At 39.0% G+C, this 20604-nt stretch overlaps 1 protein-coding gene across 3 annotated transcripts in view; it reads right to left on the minus strand.

The window, feature by feature from the left end:
• fam20cb (FAM20C golgi associated secretory pathway kinase b) overlaps positions 1-20604 on the minus strand; it is a 79721-nt gene extending 59117 nt beyond the window's left edge. For 2 of the 3 annotated variants that reach the window (XM_089015857.1, XM_089015855.1), the window contains exons 1-2: positions 20222-20604; positions 13949-14042 (exon numbers count right to left, since the gene is read on the minus strand). The gene's annotated coding sequence lies outside the window, so the exon portion shown is untranslated. Of the gene's footprint in view, positions 1-403; positions 424-13948; positions 14043-20221 lie in introns of those variants that run through there. The other variant, XM_089015856.1, reaches the window with a different exon arrangement.

The following is a 20604-nucleotide window of genomic DNA, read 5'->3' on the forward strand; positions in this document are numbered from 1 at the left end:
ATTTCTATCTTGTGTGTGTGTGTTTGTATACATTTTCTAACTTTCGGGGGTGAAAAAAAATGTTTTTTTACAGGCTATAGTTGTCACTATCAGCTAGTAGGTCACAATTTGATTTTTGGTACGGACTTCAGCAAGCCTTATGACTCTTGATATGCTTTCGCGGGCCGAATAAAATGATGTGGTGGGCCAAATTTGGCCCCCGGGCCTTGACTTTGACACCTGTGAGCTACGTGGTGGTGGTTGTGTACCCCAAAACTGAAGGCAGGAGGGCGGAGTAGGGTATATTGGACAAATTGTAATAAATAAAGTCGGCATGAATGAAATCTCAAACAACAAAGTTATCAAAACAGAAAGGTCCAAAGTAGCAAACAAAACCACGAGTAAAACATAAGATGAAACATACCTGATAGGGTGAAACAAACAACGAATGGTCATGCCGGGAGTCCTTTTAACAAATGACCAAACCCCGTGCAGCTGCAGACGAGACCCTACAGCACCCCCCCCGTTGGTCGCAAACTGAAAGGTGACAACAGTAGGTGGTTAGTGGTGACCATGACACACTAAAAGCGCTTTCATATTTGATGAAAATGAATTTCTTTGAGTTGTAATGGAAACTTGGGATGCCAAGAACTGCTGATAGGTTCTCGCGTCGCCTTGCTGACCATTCAGATTTAAAAATAAATAATTTTAAAAAAGCCCAAACAGCAGTGAAGACGGATAGTGTGAGACAACTTGATCTATTACTTTACTATCATACAGGACTGATATGATAATATGCCTTTATTTAATTCCTCAAAGAAGACATTTTGACAGGTATCCAAGGGGAAAAATGATTGATAAGAAAGAATCATAATAGAATTGCATTTATCAGGCTGACTGTGTTGATGTGTGACACCACATTGTCACAGCTAACGAGGACATTTTTAACCGGACCAGAAATCATGTTCAACACTTGATGATGACATTTTGCTAACTTGTATGTAGCATTCAAGGTTAACTCATTCACTGCCAGACGATATGCAAAAATGTGTCCAATCCAGTGCCAGGGTTTTTGTCATTGTCACTTGAATTACAGGACCCACATAATATTGAGTTTTAGGACTACATAAACATTACGTCCCTGATTAACTGCTGAAAAGGACACTTTGATCCTCTCCTTTTTTATCTTGAACTGCTTCGTGTCACAAAGAGGGCACAGAAAGTGCTGAAGAATGAATGACTCTCTGTGTCTTTGTATTGTCATAGTATTTGTTATTTATTTATTTATTGTTTTTTTTTTACTTTATGTTACTTCCAGGTTGAGTGAACGTTGGCACATGTGGCTGCCGCTGCTCACCTGCACACAAAATATCCTGACTGTAAAGTATTCTTGAGAGTTTTGAAAGACGCTTATAAATGAAATGAATTATCAGTTATTAGTCAATGCAGTGTAAGAAACCTTAGACTCTGTTCTTTCATCAGAAAAAAAAATGTTAATTCCTAATTTATATAGGTCTGGAGTTATATGAGCTTGAAATGAGGGCAGCTGTTCAAAATACAATGCAATACATACATATTGGTTTATATAGCGCTTTAACAACAGCTGAAGCTGGAACAAAGCGCTAACATGGAAAAAAGGGAAATGCTGCTCCTAGTGGAAGGGAAAAACATTGCTAGAGGTCTGGCCAGCGCTTCATCGGCACCCAAGCAAGAAAAAAACAAAACCTAAACTAATTCGATCGTATTTTCAATTCCTGAATACATTTGTGAATGGCAATGAATGAGTTAATTGACCTCTTATGTCAATTGCTGTATTTTTTCATGTCATGAGGGGAAAAAATAGCTGCCTTAATGAAGGCAAATCCCACAAACTGACTTTATGCTATACTATAAAATGCATACATTAAAAAAGATAGTTTTGAATTGCTTATGGACGAATAGAAAAATCCTATAATCGAGTGTGAGATCATGACAATGAGTTACCGGCTGGATTTGTTTGACACTTTTCGCCATCAAAAGCAAACTTTTTGGTATGATTTTTATCTGGGCTACTGAACCTCGCCCTTCTGCAATAAAAGCAGCAGCATGTCCTACACTTCGATCAAGTAAATTTTTTACTGAAAATATGTCCATGAGCGAGATCATTACACTTGTAACCTCCCGTTAAGAGTTAATTCTCTTCCTCCGATGACATCATCAGCTTGGTTGGCCAAATATCCTGAGCTACTTTCAAGCGCTGGTTGTCACGCAGAGAGAAAAAAGTTCCACAAGTTCCCCTGCTATCATTTTAAAGACAAAAAGGTAAGCGGAGCTGATAATTGCTTACCAAGTGATGTATGATGGGAGTATTTGTGTTTGGTTGAGGTGTTCCGTTTACCGCATGTACACAGCGGAGTGGATAAACTGCTGCTTCAAATGAGTGGTTTTTTTTTTCCTTCTAAATCTCATCAGTTCTTGTTTTTTGTCATTTTCCACACTGTCGGTTCAGCTTCTATAAATAGTAGCCTGATCAATTGCCTTAGTTGCATGGTAATTAAATTAATGATTAAATGAGGGGCTGTATGTATGTATGTATGTATGTGTGTGTGTGTGTGTGTGTGTGTGTGTGTATGTGTATGTGTGTGTATGTGTGTGTGTGTGTGTATATGTGTATATGTATGTATGTATGTATGTATGTATGTATGTGTGTGTGTGTGTATGTATGTATGTATGTATGTATGTATGTATGTATGTATGTATGTATGTATGTATGTATGTGTGTGTGTGTGTGTGTGTGTATGTATGTATGTATGTATGTATGTATGTATGTATGTATGTATGTATGTATGTATGTATGTATGTATGTATAAATGTATTTATTTAATTATTTTGTTCTTTTGCCTTCAAAATGGCGCCGCGAGAGTGGTTGCCTTTCCAGCAGCTCCTGCGTTTTGTTTGTCTACTTCTTCCTTTCCTCTTCCTTCCATAACATCACTGCCGTGAAATGTAAATTTCTCCACTGCGAGACTAATGAAGGCTAATCCAATCCAATCAGATAGAAAAAAAGTATAACAACATATTTGCAAAGTACCACCAAAGTAACCCTGATTAAAAAAAAAAAAAGATTCCGCTCGTTTCAACATGCCGATCACTGTTACTTTAAAATCATCATCCGAGATCTTTTCAAGGATTTTTACGCGCAAGTTGAACGATAATAATGACTACCCAAACTGCGCTTTATCAACAGCTGGACATAACGCCCAAGGGTGACTCAAACGCACGGAACCATCACAAGTCAAGTAAAGCAAAGCATCGTCGAGGACATCTAATGTGGCGGAACATTCAAGTTTAAAATCCTGTACCTTCCCCATAAGTCATGTCAGACATTCAAGGTGAAAAAAAAGCTGTGATAATCGAAGCGAAGGGAAGCAAAAGTGGATTTTACAGTGCGAGCGAAGGCGATGCGCGCGGTGAGAATGCGTGCATAGCATTTTTTTTTTGCCTTGGAATATGCTTTGTAAGGCATTTGTTGCAGTGAGAAGGACTTCTTTCCCGGGATCATGTTCGGCAAAGCATCTTCCCCTCTGTGTCGTCTCTATAAATATTCACACCCACAGCCCACGGGTCAGGTTGGGGTGCCAGCCAGGCAGCGCTTATTCAAACAGTGTTTTGCAAAAGGTTGATGCAGGTCATGTTGACGGAGCAACCCCAATGCTGTTCTCATTTTTTTTTTTGCTACATAGGATTTAAATGTTTCCCTCAAGCTCCACTTTGCCCTTGCATCCTAACCCACCTGGAAACTACTTTGACATGCTTCTTAGGGGATAAATTGACTGTTAGCAAAATAAAACGTTCATTTTTTTAAACACTACTTAAGAACGAGACTTGCTTTAGTTTAATATGCACTGCAAATAGGGCCATGCACACACACCAAAAAGTATACAGTATGGGTATATATACTGTATATATTAATGTATGCATCTCTCTACCATTACACAAGTTTACGTTGCGCATTAGCTCTATTAACATATTAACATGTTTCATTAACCTCCCTCAAACACCTCATGCCACTCCTCGCATGCTAATTGTGCATATTCCACTGAGCCGACAGTAATAATGTATTTACATTTAAAAGGAAAGTCCAAGATGGCACCCGAGTAGGCAGCCATTAGCAAGTGCCGTTGGATCTTTTCAGCAGCATGAATATGCCAGCACTGTTTTTGATTTGGGAGGTATATCAGTGACATTTGACTGTCATTGTTGGACAGCTATGGGGTGATTGCGATGCGACTTTTTTTTGCGCCTGTAATGAGCAGCATTTTTACAGCCCAAATGAGAAGAAAGGAGCATCTGCGCAGAGCGCCGATGCATATGTGGATCTGTCGCAGCTTGGAATTGAAGCGGATTTACGTGCAACAGGAGAATATGTCTTTTTGTCAAGGGTTACAACAACTTTGTGCTTGCTTTCAACATTTAGCGTGTAGCAGAAGTGCATATTCCACCATGATGTCCCTGATCCACTGGTGAAAAGGACACTTTGATACTCTCCTCTTTCATCTAGAACTGCTTCATACAACAGAGAGGGTGCAGGAAGTGGTTAAGATTGTGTTGTCATATTTTGTTTTTTTTTGTTCTTTTGACTGCAAGATGGCAGCTCCTGTATTTTGTTTTTTTTTCTACTTCTTCCTTTCCTTTCTTCTTACTTTCATCACTTTGCCGCTGTGAAATGGAGATGTATCCACTGCAAGACTACAAAAGGCTCATCCAATTTCAGTGCATGTGTAAATATCTATATTTTTTCATGTTTTTTTTTAATTTAACATGGAACCTCCCCTTCACCCGACCTCATTAGCCATCTGCAGCCGACTTCATGTAACTCACTACTTTGACGATGAGTGCCCAGGCGAACAGACAGCAATCAGACATTTTGATGACTCCCTAAACCACTACACGCCGGACAATTTAGTACAGAGGGGTTAGCGGCGAATGTTAACCCTGTCGTCTGTACCGGAATTGGATACGTGGGAAAGGATGTCACGGTTGTACTGTATTTGTCCAGTACTGTTGGAAATTGTCATTTAACTCCATCGGGGCCATCATGATAACACATTCTGTTTAAAAAATGAAAAAATAAACAACAAAAAGCTCATCTATTGTGCACAGCTGCTAAACGCGCAACTCAATCAGTCTTGGTGGAAAAGTATCTCGGCCAGTCTCACTTACTAATTCCCAGCGCTCCACTTGTTATATTGACACATAATTTCAAGCGACTGGACGCATGTCATGAATCCATAAGCGCTCCTGGTTTCGGGAAGGTGACCGCCCGCCGCTGCGTTCCTAATCATCAGCTGGCGTGGATGAGGTTAAGACTGGAAATTGGTTGGACTGTGAAGTGAATGCATGATGGCCATCCTCCATCCTCCATCCTGCCCTCTTTTGTTTCCCTTTTGATGCAATTTTACAACCCGCTCGCTCCCCTCGTCTACCTTTGTCCTCTTTGTCATTCACTCGCTCGCTCGCTTTTGCCGCACCTCTCTGTCATGTAACAGCTACCTCAGCATGTTGATAATAGGATTTATTTAAATAAGGGGCGACATCACTTATTTTATTAAAGGCATTATTCCCATTCTTCCCTGCTACGGTTATCTGTTCCGACTAAGATTTTTGTCAGGATGCAATTGATTTGTGTCGGGAAGGGTACGGGGAGGACTGGGACAATATATTTTAGCACTTATAGATTGATAGAATGTAAAAAAAAAACATAGTGGAGGAGTCCCCTCCAAGTCATCCCCTGATACAAGCACCAACATCCATAAACCAACAGAACGTAGACATTTTAATAGGTTGCCTTTCCATGAACTGATAGATTTGTAACCTGCTCTAATGAGCTCTTTTCGTATAGGAGAGTAGCGAGTACTCCTTCAGCCCAAGATTAGATTTCTTCCCCGAGGATGACAGTTTAACAAGCTTGTTCTGTTCATATTAAAGTGAGCCCAGATTCTCTGTGTTGCATTGTGTATTGTAGTCACACAACTAAGATTGCAAAAGAATGAAACTTTTAAACATGATCACTTCTATTCTGTTTATTGACTATTGAAATATTATATTAAATATAGTTCAGTATTGCTGTAATTCAATAGATTTGTAGATTTGATGGTACGGCTTGGCAGCAGGAAGCTGGATATTATTTTCGGACTTAAAAAAATGCATTTTGATAGGAAATACATTTATTTTTGATTGTGTTTTTAATTTTAGATGATAATTTATGGATTTTAATCTCATTTTCCATTGTATTTAAAATAGTCTACCGCAAATTTGAATTAGAAATGAATATGCGTCCCTGATATTTTTTTCTACTAACACATTATATTTTAAACATTATTTTTAAGTTTGATATGCTCATGCAATATGAATTTTAGCATGCATAATAGCTGTGAATTTTCAGAATAAAATTCCACCGGTTAATGAACATTTCACCAAGGTTATTTAAAAATATGAGGGAAAAAAATGCCATGCCCATATTTTTATTTTATTTTTTAGTTGTGTCCATAATTTGTAAAATCACTTCAAATGACTTCTATTGAGCATATTTTACAGAGATTCCAGCGCATATAACTATATTTTACGTTTTAAGACGTGCGCTGAATATTCAAGAAGTCTTGTTTTTGAGTTGGTGACGATTCCTGACGTGACGTCACGTCATGAACGCGACACACAATGCATTTTGGGTACTTTGTTTGGTTTGAAAACTTCGTGTTGATCTGTGTTGATGCGAAATTAAAAGGAAAACACATAAATAACACGATGGTGAATCGTGTGTTGCACCAAGACTACTATTTGATACTAGTTGACACAAATTCCCAGCAGACAAATTCGCCCATTTCCAACGTTGCTTGGGCGCAATCTTGTGCATTTTCTGGGACGCTACATTGGACGCCTCAAAATGACACGGAAGGACTTCTTTAATCGATTGCAAACATCTATGCTTTCCTCTTCAGAACTATTTGAATCAGATTCATAACTGGATGAGTAACAAGAAAGCATCTTTGAAGCCATTGTTTTGATTCTAGAGCAAGGCAAAGACGTCCTTGCGTGACGTCACGAACAAGGGGGCGGGACCTTCTGAAACTCGCCATATCCGAGGTCATTTTGAGGTAGTTTTGGGACACTTTAACTCATTTTTATTGGTGTTTTGCATTAGCCTGCGTGTTTTGGGTATTTTAGATGCTATAAAACGTTTTTCTGATATCAGTTAGGAAACAAACAAATGGTGTCTGTTGTTCTTTAAGGTCACATTATTTGTACTCCCATTATTTACATGACATCAATTACAACACCAAATCAGCATGGCATTTAGAACCTCCCGTTTTCCCCACCCGTGGTCCAGAGAGACCGCAAGGCAGCTTCGATGCTGAAAATTCTTTCGAAGAAGCAGTGACAGTTGTCACACCCGAGGCGAGTTTTGCGTTTCCACCACAAACACTTGTTTGGTTCATGAGGAGACGAGCTGTTATGTCCCTTGTTAGTCTGATTAAACCGCTGCGTGTAATTAGATACTTGTATCATGCTTTGTTTACAACTCATCGCACAGCTGAAGGATGCAATGCAGGCAAAGTTATAAGAATAATGACATTTTCCTTCCTCAACAGCGGGGATACGAAGCAGCTGCTTTCAGAAGGACTTCATCCCGACATATCCAAAGCCCAAAACTAGCTCACTTTACACAAGAAGTAGCTTATAATATAATATAAGCATCTTTTAAAACTTTCAAGGTCACTTCACAGTCATAGGATAAGTTTTTCTGTGTGTGAGCAGCGGCAGCCACACGCGCCAGCGTTCCCCACACCCGGAAGTAACTCAAATAGATCGAAAGCTAGCCAGCTAGCTTATATCTAGCTAGCTTCATTTGCGCAAACGACTCTTCTGAGCTGACATGTGAAGGGGAACAGTCTCCTTATTATATATGACAAAGTGGTAGATTGAAAACTATCGGTTTTATCGCCTTTATTCTCCTTGGACTTGGATGCCGGGGCTATCGGCACACACATCAGTAATTACCGCGGGTTGTCAACAATTTATAACCGAGGTCTCGCCGGGCGAAGGCGTACACACACGGAGGTGGGGAGGGTGTTGCACCGATGAACAGAGCCCTGAAAAGCGTCAAAAAGATCAGCTTGCATTACCATCAAGTCAAGTAAGAAACATTGAAGGCTTTTTTGAAGGTGTCGGACATTTTGTTCGTCATCCGAGAAGCTTCGTCAGTGAACTCAAATTTGCTGGTCGCTCTGGCCCAATATGTATATCCCTAAAGTCCAAAGGTTGCAGTGCCAGATCTCTGCTTCTCTCTATGCTGTACATTAGGAATATATAGGACCAGAGCTACCAGCAAATTTTTGTTCGCTGACGAAGCTTCTCGGATGAGAAGCGAGACACTTTCAAAGAAGTACAGATGACGGCTGAAGAAACCTTTTCATCGATGGACGACTGAGAGCTTACACAGACGTATTGAGGCCTAATTTATAGGGTGAATCTGAAAATTGTTACAGAGAAATTATTATTTGAAACACCGACTATTCTACGAGGACTACCTCACCATCTCTGTGTACACACTGCCCAGCTTTATTTATTTAGCATTAGCTCAAAAAGTACGTGCAGAAAACAACTGTCGGCAGCTCATCCAAACACTTGCGCAGACACAACGATCCATCATAACACCGCTGAGGTCACCTCGTAAGTCACGTTTCACCTCCCGTGGCGAACGCATGCACTACGCAGGGAACGGCCACGCGCAAAGCATCCAACGCCTCATAACCTGATTTATGAAAAGTGACAAGAGCATCAGTGTTTTTAAATTATTAACCAGGAAAGTGTCGACGGGAGTCATCTCTCAATCCTTTCGCAAAATATAATGAGGTTATTTGTTACACTTAAACTTTGATTCATTCGACAAGAAAGCCCTTATACGGAAGGCGGACGCAGATAAAAACGAGATAAGGAGGTTGTTTCTAATCATCCTTTGACATTGACCTGCTTCTAGTTTAATTCTGACGCCAGCCTTATAAGTGCTTCTCGTAAGATACTGTCAAGATGACAAAAGCTAAGGTTCGGGAGGTGGCGGTGGGGTTGACCTGATCTTAAATTGCATTGTGCAGCTGAGGTGTTTTCGAAATAAAGAAAAAAAGGACTACATGTTAAAACTGTTAGACTCCTCATATTACATATACTGTATTTTCCGGTGTATAGGGTGCACCCAAAAGCGTGAATTTTCTTCAAAATATGACCATGCGCCCTTATGTGTCATACTGAGCCAAACAGGTCTTGAAACTACTGTAAGCAGCTACCAACTCCAAGTACTGCGTAACCAACCCCAAACTCTATGTAGCGCCTTACAATGTCTTATATTTGGAAAACCTTTATATAACCATTTATATATAATATTTGGAAAACTTTTTTTCATTCATTGAAGGTGCGCTTTATAGTCCGTTGCGCCTTATATGTGGAAAACGTTTGAAAATACACCATTCATTAGGGGGTGCGCCTTATACTCTGGTGTGCCTTATACACCGGAAAATACTGTATTTTTTTGTGTAACGGATATTAAAAAAAAAAGCTCATATACTGTACTTAAGTTCAAAAGTGAAAATCCAATTTGAAAATGTATCTTTAACTCATTCATTGCCATTCACGAATGTATTAGGGAATTGAGAATATGACATAGAGCGCCATTCGGATTTTGTTTTTTCATGCTTGGGTGCTGACAAAGTGCTGGTCATGGCCTCTAGAATATGTTTTCTTTTCCACAAGGGGGCAGCATTTCCCTTTTTTTCCATGTTAGCGCTTTGTTCCAGCTTTAGCTGTTATTTAAGCGCTGTATAAACAAATATGTACTGTATGTATTTCATTGTATTTTGGAAAGCCCTCATTTCAAACTCATATAACTCCAGACCCATATCATTTAGGAATTATTTTTTTTTCCTAATGAAAGAACAGAGTCGAAAGTTTCTTATGCTGCATTGAATGTATATGTAGTCCTAAAACTCAATATTCTGTGGGTCCTGCAATTTGAGTGACAATGACAAAAACCCTGGCACTGGAGTAGACACATGTCTGGCAGTGAATGAGTTAAAATTCTAGCTGAGCTAGAAACAAAACAAACATGACTTTTTTTTCTTTTTTTCCATCAACACCCAATTGTTTTCTATGCAGAATAACACGTTCGGAGAAACTCCTTTCCCTTTTGTGGCTGTCACTTCATCTTATATAAAGTGTACTAAAGGACAACCCCCCCCCCCCCCCCCCCCCTCATGAATTTTGTAGAGCATTTCAATGTATGCATTCGAGATTCATGCGAATAAATGCTCCGGTTGAATTGGCACAAAGAGAAGATGAAACAGGGTCAAAAGGTTAATTAGCGAGCAAAGCACTTATGATGCTAAATAAATAAAAAGCTACTAAGCTGGAAAGCGCGATGCACATACTGTCGCCATGACAACTCTGTTCAGTTTTTTCTTTATGAATGAATCTTGGCCTGACAAAATACCACCACTTGATTATCTGCATGTATTCTCCATATTATTTTTTTTTTCCAGGTAGATCAACTTGTACAAAATTTGCTGCAGTTCATTTGGAAAACTTCCCCCAAATACCACCCAGCATCACCATATCCACATTTTAAATTTAATTCCCGCTGAAGAATCTCATTACCGGCACGCTTCAAGGTGCCTCGCCCACAAAGTCTACCATGAAAAAAAAAACCAAGCCGGAAATTCATCTCCACATGTCTAAGATCACGCCGCCATCTTATTTGTTTACAGCGGCGAATGCATCGCCAAACCAAATTAAAAGTCATATCTCCGTGCTCCAGGCTCCCCCAGTATTACTTTTCCAATCAGGTGGAGAATAATTTAGCATAAACAGTAAGGGGTAGCATTACCATCACAGGAGGCAGCAGGAAGGACAAGAACAAAAAAAATATATATATACTGCATATTCATAATCTGCTTTACCCGAAATTAGGTGGGCTGTGCTTGAGCTTTCACTGCTTTTATGTGAGACCAATAAAACATTTGGGAGCCATTTTACAAATTATAGACACAACTTGTCCGGAGGTGTCGGTTGTCCTTTAATGTTCCATTGTTGTGTGACTACTGATAGTTTCACCAACTATATAACATATAATTTTTGCATTTTCACTTCGTATTTTTTTTTTCTGCATCTCAGTCTGAAATGGAGTGATATTATTATCAATTCCCAGTCCAAAACAAAATCAATTGCAATCTACTTCAAGACAAATGATGTCAACATTTACTTGAAGATATCAAGGACACATTTTGATCATTTGTCAACATGTCCACCTTTTTTCTCTTAGCGTCATCAACTAAGAGGGAGAATATAAATTGACACTTTGACGCATATTGTTATCCACTCCAATGCCAGGGTTTTTGTCATCGTCACTCAAATTCCACAGAATATTGAGTTTTAGGACTGCATAAACATTCAATAAAAAAAAGACTTAATTCCTAAATTATATAAGTCTGGAGTTATATGAGGTTGAAATGAGGGCAGGTGTCCAAAATGCAATGCAATATTGATTTAAATAGCGCTTTAACAATACATGAACATTCAATACAGTGTTACAAAACTTGGACTCTCTTCTTTCATTAGAACAAAAAGAGTTAATTCCTAAATTATATGGGTGTGGAGTTATGTGAGCTTGAAATGAGGGCAGCTATAAAAATTATAAAGCAATATTGGTTTATATAGCACTTTAACAACAGCTGGAGCTGGAACAAAGCGGTAACATAGGCAAAAGGCAAATGCTGCTCCCTCGTGGAAAGGAAAAACATTGCCAGAGGCCATGCCCAGTGCTTTATCGGCACCCAAACTAGAAAAAAAAACGAACAAATTCATGAATGACGCTCTATGTCATATTTTCAATTCCCGAATAAATTCACGGATGGCAGTGAATGAGTTAATATATTTTTTTCACAATGTTGGTCAAAGTTTTTTTTTTCCAAGTTATTAAAAGTTATATTATGAACCAAAAATATCATTTTCCTCTTGTCAATTAAGCAGCATGCCCACGTGTCGACTTGTTTGCAAGTGCCGCACATAAGCTGCAAAACACACAATTGACCCCGAGGCGCATCCAACAAAAACAAGAATCTATTTTGCCCTTTTTTTTTTTGTACTTGTTTCATGCCGAGCGCAATATTCATACTCATTAGTTCATTAGCATTCGGCAAACGAGTTTAATGGTGCGCGGGTGGAGCCCCCAAAAAATAAATAAAATAGAGCCGCGGATGATTTATAATGAAGTCGTTTCAAATTTAGATGCAATAAAGAGCAAATGATCATTCTTTTTATGCCCTCTAGCACAAATATTTGGATCGTGCTTACAACAGACTTAGATCGTGACCACGTAGTCTTAGTCATGCTGATGAGATGATACCAGTGCGAATGGGGCGATCAGGTCAGTCATAGACCATAATCAGTCAGGAAAATAGAAAATAGTGTAGCCTCAGGGAATAGTCCTCTGCTGAATTTGTTGGGGTTTTATTTTTTCATGCTTGGGTGCCGATAAAGTGCTGGCCATGTATTCCCTTTCCTCTTGCTTTCATAACTTTGCTGCTTCCGGGTAGAGTGAACGCTGGTGCGAATGGCTGCCGCTGCTCACCCACAAAAAAAAAAAAAAGTTCTCATTCCGTGACTGTCATGTGTCCTTGAGAGTTTTGAAAGGCGCTTAGAAATCAAATGTATTATTATGATGATGATTATTATTATTATTATTATTTATTATTATTATTATTATTATTCTGATCTATAACCTGACAACGTCATAAGCAGTCCACTGTATACTGTGACTGTAAAGTGACGTTGAGAGTTTTGAAAGGTGCTTATAAATGAAACGTATTATTATGATTATTATGATTATGATTATTATTATTATTCTAATCTGTAACCTGACGTCATAAGTGGTCCACTGTATACTGTGACTGTAAAGTGACGTTGAGAGTTTTGAAAGGTGCTTATAAATGAAACGTATTATTATGATTATTATGATTATGATTATTATTATTCTAATCTATAACCTGACAACGTCATAAGTGGTCCACTGTATACTGTGACTGTAAAGTGACCTTGAGAGTTTTGAAAGGTGCTTATAAATGAAATGCATTATTATTATTATTATTTTGATACAAAATACATTTATTGTTTAATGCATTTTTCAATTTTAGATGATTTATTGATTTTAATCTAATTTTGCATTGTACTTAAAAGAAATGAATATGCGTCCCTGATTTTTTTCCACTAACACATTATATGTTAAAAATAGTTTTTAAGTTTGATATGTTTATGCAATATGAATTTTACTGTTGTCATAAAACCCACCGTCCCTGAAAGGGTTAACGCACACCTGTCAGGAAACATTAGGGCATTGTTACCAAACTGACTGAAATTAGCATCATTACCCCCCCCCCTCACCCCTTTCCCATCCAGATGCAGGTAATGATGTGAAAAGACGCAAAACTGGTCACCTCCCAACATCTCATTACACAAGAAAAGACGAACAAATCTCACATTTTCTACGAATACGTCCGCCGACGATATACACAAAGTGGGGCGTCGGGCCAAGCTTGAATGAGCATTACCGCGCTACCTTTCAGAGTTTTTTTTGCACGCGACTGCGTGATCGTGATGCGTGTCGACGATAGTCGTCGACGCAACCTAATGATATGGAAATTGAAGCTGTAAGCCGGCGAGATGCGGCCTCTCAAAAGGCATCCGTTTAGATGCGAGGCGGCGTGATCCGCTATCATCCCCGTGGCCTCCCCTCTAAATAGGTGGTCTCCCTCCATCGGAGGTGGAAATGAAGCTCGCCTCATATAATGGGCCTCCTTTTTTTCAGGCCGGTTCACAAAACCGAAGTGGTTGACACGTGTGTCTCGGTTAACCCGGAAAGGATCCCCAAGAGGGGGCGAAAAATTACCTTTTCTTTGTAGTTCTTTCGTAGGGATGATCAGAGTCAGTCAATGGAGGCCATTTTTTTTTCCAGTTCTTCATCACTGTCCATCAAGATGATCCTGGACAAAAGGACATCATTAATGACAGAAACTTGTCTATAAATTATATGTATTTATGTATTTCCAAGTGCTCTCAGGAGCCTTGCTTTTTTTGTGTATTCTTTTGTCATTCATGAAACTGCCGCCACTTGGAATTGAAGCGGATTTACGTGGATTTACAGGAGATGTGAGATAGTCTCTTTTGGTCGATGGATGCTACAGCTTCATGTTTGCTTTCAATGTTTAGCTTGTAGAAGACGTGCATATTCCACCATGATGTATCTGATCCACTGGTGAAAATGAGGCTTTGATTGTCTCCTCTTTCATGTAGAACTGCTTCATACAGCAAAAAGGGTGCATAAAGTGCTTAAGATTGAATGTGTCTTTTGTGTTGTGTCACATTATTTGTTATGTTGTTTTTTTTGTTGTTTTGACTTCGATGTATATAATGTATTTATGTTTTTGTGTATTAATGTATGTATTTATCTATTTATGTATGTGTTTATTTATTCATTTAGTTCTTTTGACTTCAAGATGGCGTCGCGAGAGTGGCCGCCTTTACAGCAGCTCCTGTATTTTGTTTTTCTACTTCTTCCTTTCCTTTCCTCTTCTTTTCATCACTTTCCTGCCGTGAAATGTAAATTTCTCCACTGCGAGACTATGAAAGGCTAATTTAATCTATTTTATTTTGGACTGTTTATACTGGCAGTCTCTATCTCCTCTTAGACTATTCTTGGATGTTGTACCAGTGGGCTAACATTTTAGTCACCGGTTGGTATCTGGAGATCTATTGTGCTATCTATCTATCTATCTATCTATCTATCTATCCATCTAGCTATCTGTTGGCTATCAATTGGCTACCTAGCTAGCTTTCTAAAAAACTTATCTTGTGACTGTAAAGTGACCTTGAGAGTTTTGAAAGGCGCTTATAAATAAAGTGTATTATTATTATTTATTATTAAAAGAGGAAGTTGAACATGAAGATGAAAAATCCTCCTTTTGGATTCTATTCCATGAGATCTATGCTCACAACAATGTCATTACAATGAGATCAATTTCCCGTTGATGATGATGGCAGAAGGTGAGGTGGTGGGGAGTTCTCCGTGGAAACTAATTGGACATAGTGGACAAGTTCCAGCGTGTTGTTATGAAAGAGCAGATGGGTCCTCTCGTTGCACCTGGTGCTTTGTCTCCACTTTCAAATGAGTTTAGGGCCTTCAAAGCTGCATGACTCCCTCTTTCTGTCTCGCGCGCAACTCCCAAAGCGATGTTGGTGTCAGAAACACCTCACCACCCCCAATCTCAGGTATATCTTTCATGCTCTTCGCAATCCGCTCCCCACTCAAGCAGCTGTCAAGGTGAAGAAACTTTTTACACAGCGAGGCTTCAATGCCCTTGTTCAATTTCACTTAGGTTGAACGTGCCAATCCTGACATTACCAAACAAATTAAATCACGTTCTTGGATGCGGGGGCTGGCAGGGAGAAGGAGAGGGACAGGTAAAGAAGGCGTGCTGGGGATGGTGATGGAAAGCACCGAGCTATGGGTGAGAAACGGTGAGGAGTGGTGGTTGTCGACTAGGCTCGTGCGGCACAAAAAGAAATAAATAATCACTACATATGAAATCCTGGTGATCTAAGAACTCAAAAACAAATATTTTAACATCTACCACCGAAACGAATGAGTGAAAATCATACTTTTTATTGATTTCAATCCACAGATGGCATCACACTAAATGGTGAACATTTGACTGTCCGGATATGATTTAGACATCTGGAATCACACACAGACAATTACCGATGTGTGTCATTTGCGTTTAATTACAGAAAGAAATAATCCTCCCTCAACACTAAAAGCAAAAGGAAAAAAAAAAATGGAGGAGCAGAAGCTCAATTATAGTCATTGGAAGCAAAACAAAATGGCGTCGGTCTCGTTTTAGACTTGGTCAGTAACGTGATCACGATTCGAAATTTTACAGCGAGCATCTGCCTCCCGTCTAAATAATATGAAATAGGCGCCAGTGAGCGTTTTACGCCCATTTAACGCCTGCGTCGTGTCAGCTCAACGTTCGGCGCCGAGCGCCCCTCCATAATTAATCGGGGCGTTCGGATGTTGTACTTGAACGCAGCTGACGGTGCCAACTGGCAGCGTTCGGGAGAATTTAAAACAGTTGCGGAGAAATGTGAGGAACCTAAGTCGCTTTTAAATACTTCAATAGTTATGAAATAAATATTAAAAACATGAAAAATTGCTTTCATACAGTGTTCTATCTACGATCTAATATGTACGCTACTATTATGGATACTTTTGCTATCTTATAACTTGTTTTGTTATATACTGTATGTTAATAACATTTATTTATATGTTGATACAGTACACGCACAACAACATACATTTATTTACACGTAAATTCCCACATAAGGAATTTTTTTTTTTTTTTATAAGGAAAAAAATTTAGGACCGCAAATGTGATTCCTCGAGAGAATAAAGCGCTGGTCAGACCTCTGGCATTGTTGTTCCCTTCCACAAGTGGGCAGCATTTGCCTTTTGTGCATGTGCGTGCAGTGCTTTTTTACAACTTTGGCTGTTGTTAAAGTGCTATATAAATCAATATGTATGTATTGTATTTTGTACAGGTGTCCCTGTTTCAAGCTCAGATAACTACAGACACATATAACTTAGGACTTCACTCTTTTTCTAATGAAAGAAAATAGTTTCTAAAGCTGTATTGCATGTTTATGTTGTCCTAAAACTCAATATTCTGTGGGTCCTGCAATTTGAGTGAAAATGACAAAAACCCTGGCAGTGGAGTGGTCACATATATTTCTCATTGTCTGGCAGTGAATGTGTTAACAATTCAAATAAAAATTGAAGGAATGCGTAATTGTGAAACTCACTTTGTTTGGAGAAACAGCATTTAACTCATTCACTGCCAGACGATGTGCAAAAATGTGTCCACTTCAGTGCCAGGGTTTTTGTCATTGTCACTTCCAGGACCCAAAGAATATTGAGTTTTAGGACTACATAAACATTCAATGCAGCGTCATGAACTTTAGACTCTCTTCTTTCATCATAAAAAAGAGGTAATTCCTAAGGTAGGTGGGTCTGGAGTTATGTGAGCTTGAAATGGGGGCGACTGTCCGAAATACAATGCAGGACATACATATTGGTTTATATAGGGTTTTAACAACAGCTGAAGCTGGAACAAAGCGCTAACATGGGGAAAAAAGGGAAATGCTGTCCCCTTGTGGACAAGAAAAACATTGCCAGAGGCCATGACCAACGCTTTATCGACACACAAAGAAGAAAAAACAAAACCGGAACAAATTCGGGAATGGCACGTCATATTTTCAATTCTTGAATACATTCGTGAATGAGTAAATAAAATACATAAATAAATAAATAAAATACATAAATATATAAATAGACAAATAAATAAGTATATAAATAAACACATAAAATAATGATTTGATGACTTAGTTAATTAATTGTAAAAATGGTGTCCTGCTTTCAAAGTCCCCAAACGTCTTTTTAATTGGGAAAGGGAGTTCGATTTAATTTATTTTAATAAGTAGCTACTTGATTCCAGTTCAAACAGGGATTGAGTGTAGAATAAAACATCCTACCGCTTCTCTCATCTCAATTTTTCATGCACTCCGTCTCCGTTCCAAAGAACAAATCGTACTAATTTCGCCAACAAGGCTGCTTATGTGCCACTGCGCCTCTATCGCCCGGACACAAAGTGACTGAGTGATTAGCCAGTTGGTTGCGCTAAAATGAGGCGTGGTCTGCTGTGCATTTGAGTTTTAAAAATGGGCAAATGAGGCAAGGTCATTTGGAGGTGAGGTTTAACAAAATGCTGCTTGTGCTTATCCAAATACATTTTACAACAATTTGCGTTGAGTCTTGAAGTTAACTCATTCACTGCCATTCATAAATTTTTGGGGTAATTGAAAATATGATGTAGAGCGCCATTGCAAAAAAAAAAAAAAAATAAAATCATGCTTGGGTGCAGATAAAGCGCTGGCCATGGCCTCTGGCAATGTTTTACTTTTCCACAAGGGGGAGCATAATCCCTTTTTTCCCATGTTAGCGCTTTGTTGCAGCTCTAGCTGTTGTTAAAGCGCAACATAAACTAATATGTATGTATTGCAATGTATTTTGGATAGACACCCTCATTACAAGCTCATATAACTCCAGACTCCGATAATTTAGGAATTAACTCTTTTTTTTCTGAAGAAAGAAGTGACTCTAAGGTTTCTTATGCTGTATGTTAAAACACTATAAAAACCAAAATGTATGTATTGCATTGTATTTTTGGATAGACACCCTCATTTCACGCTAATATAACTCTAGACTCCTATAATTTAGGAATTAACTCATTTTTTCTGATGAAAGAAGAGAGTCTAAGGTTTCTTACGCTGCATGTTAAAGCGATATATAAACCAATATGTATGTATTGCACTGTATTTTGGATAGACACCCTCATTTCAAGCTCATATAACTCCAAATCCCTATAATTTAGGAATTAAGTCTTTTTCTGATGAAAGAAGAGAGTCTAAGGTTTCTAACGCTGTATTGAATGATTATTTTTCTACTTCTTTCTTTCCTTTTCCCTTAGTTTCATAACTTTGCGGCTGTGTTATTCCGGGTAGAGCGAACGCTGGTGCAAATGGCTGCCGCTGCTCACCCGCACAAAAAAAATCCTGACTGTAAAGTGTCCTTGAGAGTTTTGAAAGGCGCTTACTAAACAAAATACAAAATTATTATTATTATTTAGTCTGAGAATTCAATATTTTGTGGGTTCTGCAATTTGAGTGAAAGTGACAATAACCCTGGCACTGGAGTGGACACAGTTTTGCACATATCTGACAGTGAATGAGTTAATCTGATTTGAATTCATTGATGTGATCATGATTGAATGTGATTTTTGTTCTTTTGTCTGTTGCATATCACTGCCATTCAGATGCAACCCCAAAGCGCATCAATTACGTTTTGCATTGTTTGTTAGCATGAACCAAAGCGGACATTTTTTTTTTAAGGCATGTCGCCATTTTTTTAGATATGCAACATAGCATTTTCTTAAGATTTATGACAAGCTTGACCAGATGCTTGGACTGAAGAGTGAAAGAATAAAAAACAAGTAAGGGGTGTTAGAGTGTAGAGTGTAGTGGTCCATATCTGGCCCGCAAGCCTCAGGTTTAACCACATAATGAAAATTGTCAAGAGAACAAATTAAACTTTGTATGCACTCTGTATACGTTTCTAATAGCCATGTATCATTCAAAGTGAGTTGATGATGAGCCCCTTTGTCCATCACCCACAGGGATCAGGATCACTGGAGAGGGAAGATGGCTATTTGTGATCCATTTGTGTTTGTCCTCTGAGGTCTGAGCTTGGTGCTGATCCGGTGCCTCCACCTCCATTGCGCCTGGAGCGCATCAATCACCCCCCTCCTCCCCACCTACACTCTAACACCCCTTTCCTCACTATCACGGCGAGGAAAGGGGTTGTGATGACGGCGATGGATCCGACCGGCTATTTGAGAGCAGTAGGAGCTGTTTTTGCTTCGCACTCTCGGGAAAGAGCCAAACTATTACACCTCTCAGAGTAATTCAATCAAAATCTAATTCACAGGTTTGCTTCAGATTTCACCTCTCGCCACTCGATATGAGGCATGGGGAATGTGCCTGTGTGTCCTCTCAATGTTTAGCTGCACTGTAATAAGTCACGAAATTTTAAGATGTTCTAGAAAAAGGATCATTTCTTTTCCGAACATTTTAAGAAAATAACTTGAGAGGCTTCTTTATATGTCAAGATGACTGGTATATATATATATATGGATATACACATATACATATACATGTATACATACATATAATTATTATACATATATATATATATATATATATATGGTTGCAGACTTGCAGGGTTGCAGACTTGCAGAGTTGCAGAGCTGCAGAGATGCATATTTGCAGGGTTGCAGACCTGCAGAGATGCATAGTTGCAGAGTTGCAGAGCTGCAGAGTTGCAGAGTCCGACCGTCCGTCAGACAATCAGACCGTCAGACATAGAAATAGATATCACATATTTGGTCAAAAGTATTGCGCTCCAATAAAAGCAAAGGTGAACTTTTCAGCCATAATTCGACAAGATTAGTACCCATTAGTACATGAACGTTATTCTGTGTATTACACTTACATTGAGAAGAGGGCGGGTCGTGACGGCTGGCGGCAACGTGCTTTGGGGCTGTTTTTCTTCAGATGGAAATAAGGCCTGTCTTAAAGAGAGAATTAAACCATTCAAATTAGCAGATGGTGTCGAAAAAAAAGTCACTTTGGCTACATCTTGTTTGCTTTTGTGTTGTGTTTACCTCCCACTGTCGTCCATTGCTCCACTGTGCTCATCAGCCACACCTACATACCTAGCCATTCTACTCACCTGGGCACGTAGGTATTTATTTATTTATTGAACTCTTCCTCTTTTCATTGCAGATCACCTCAGCTTTGTGTCCCTTACTCCATTTCCTGTTTGCCTCCTCCCCCTTGGTGTTTGATATAAAGTTGAAATGACATCATGGTGTG

The sequence above is a fragment of the Hippocampus bargibanti genome, linkage group LG15 (assembly GCF_051943395.1).
Source record: "Hippocampus bargibanti isolate YZ-2025 linkage group LG15, ASM5194339v1, whole genome shotgun sequence".
Classification (NCBI taxonomy): domain Eukaryota; kingdom Metazoa; phylum Chordata; class Actinopteri; order Syngnathiformes; family Syngnathidae; genus Hippocampus; species Hippocampus bargibanti.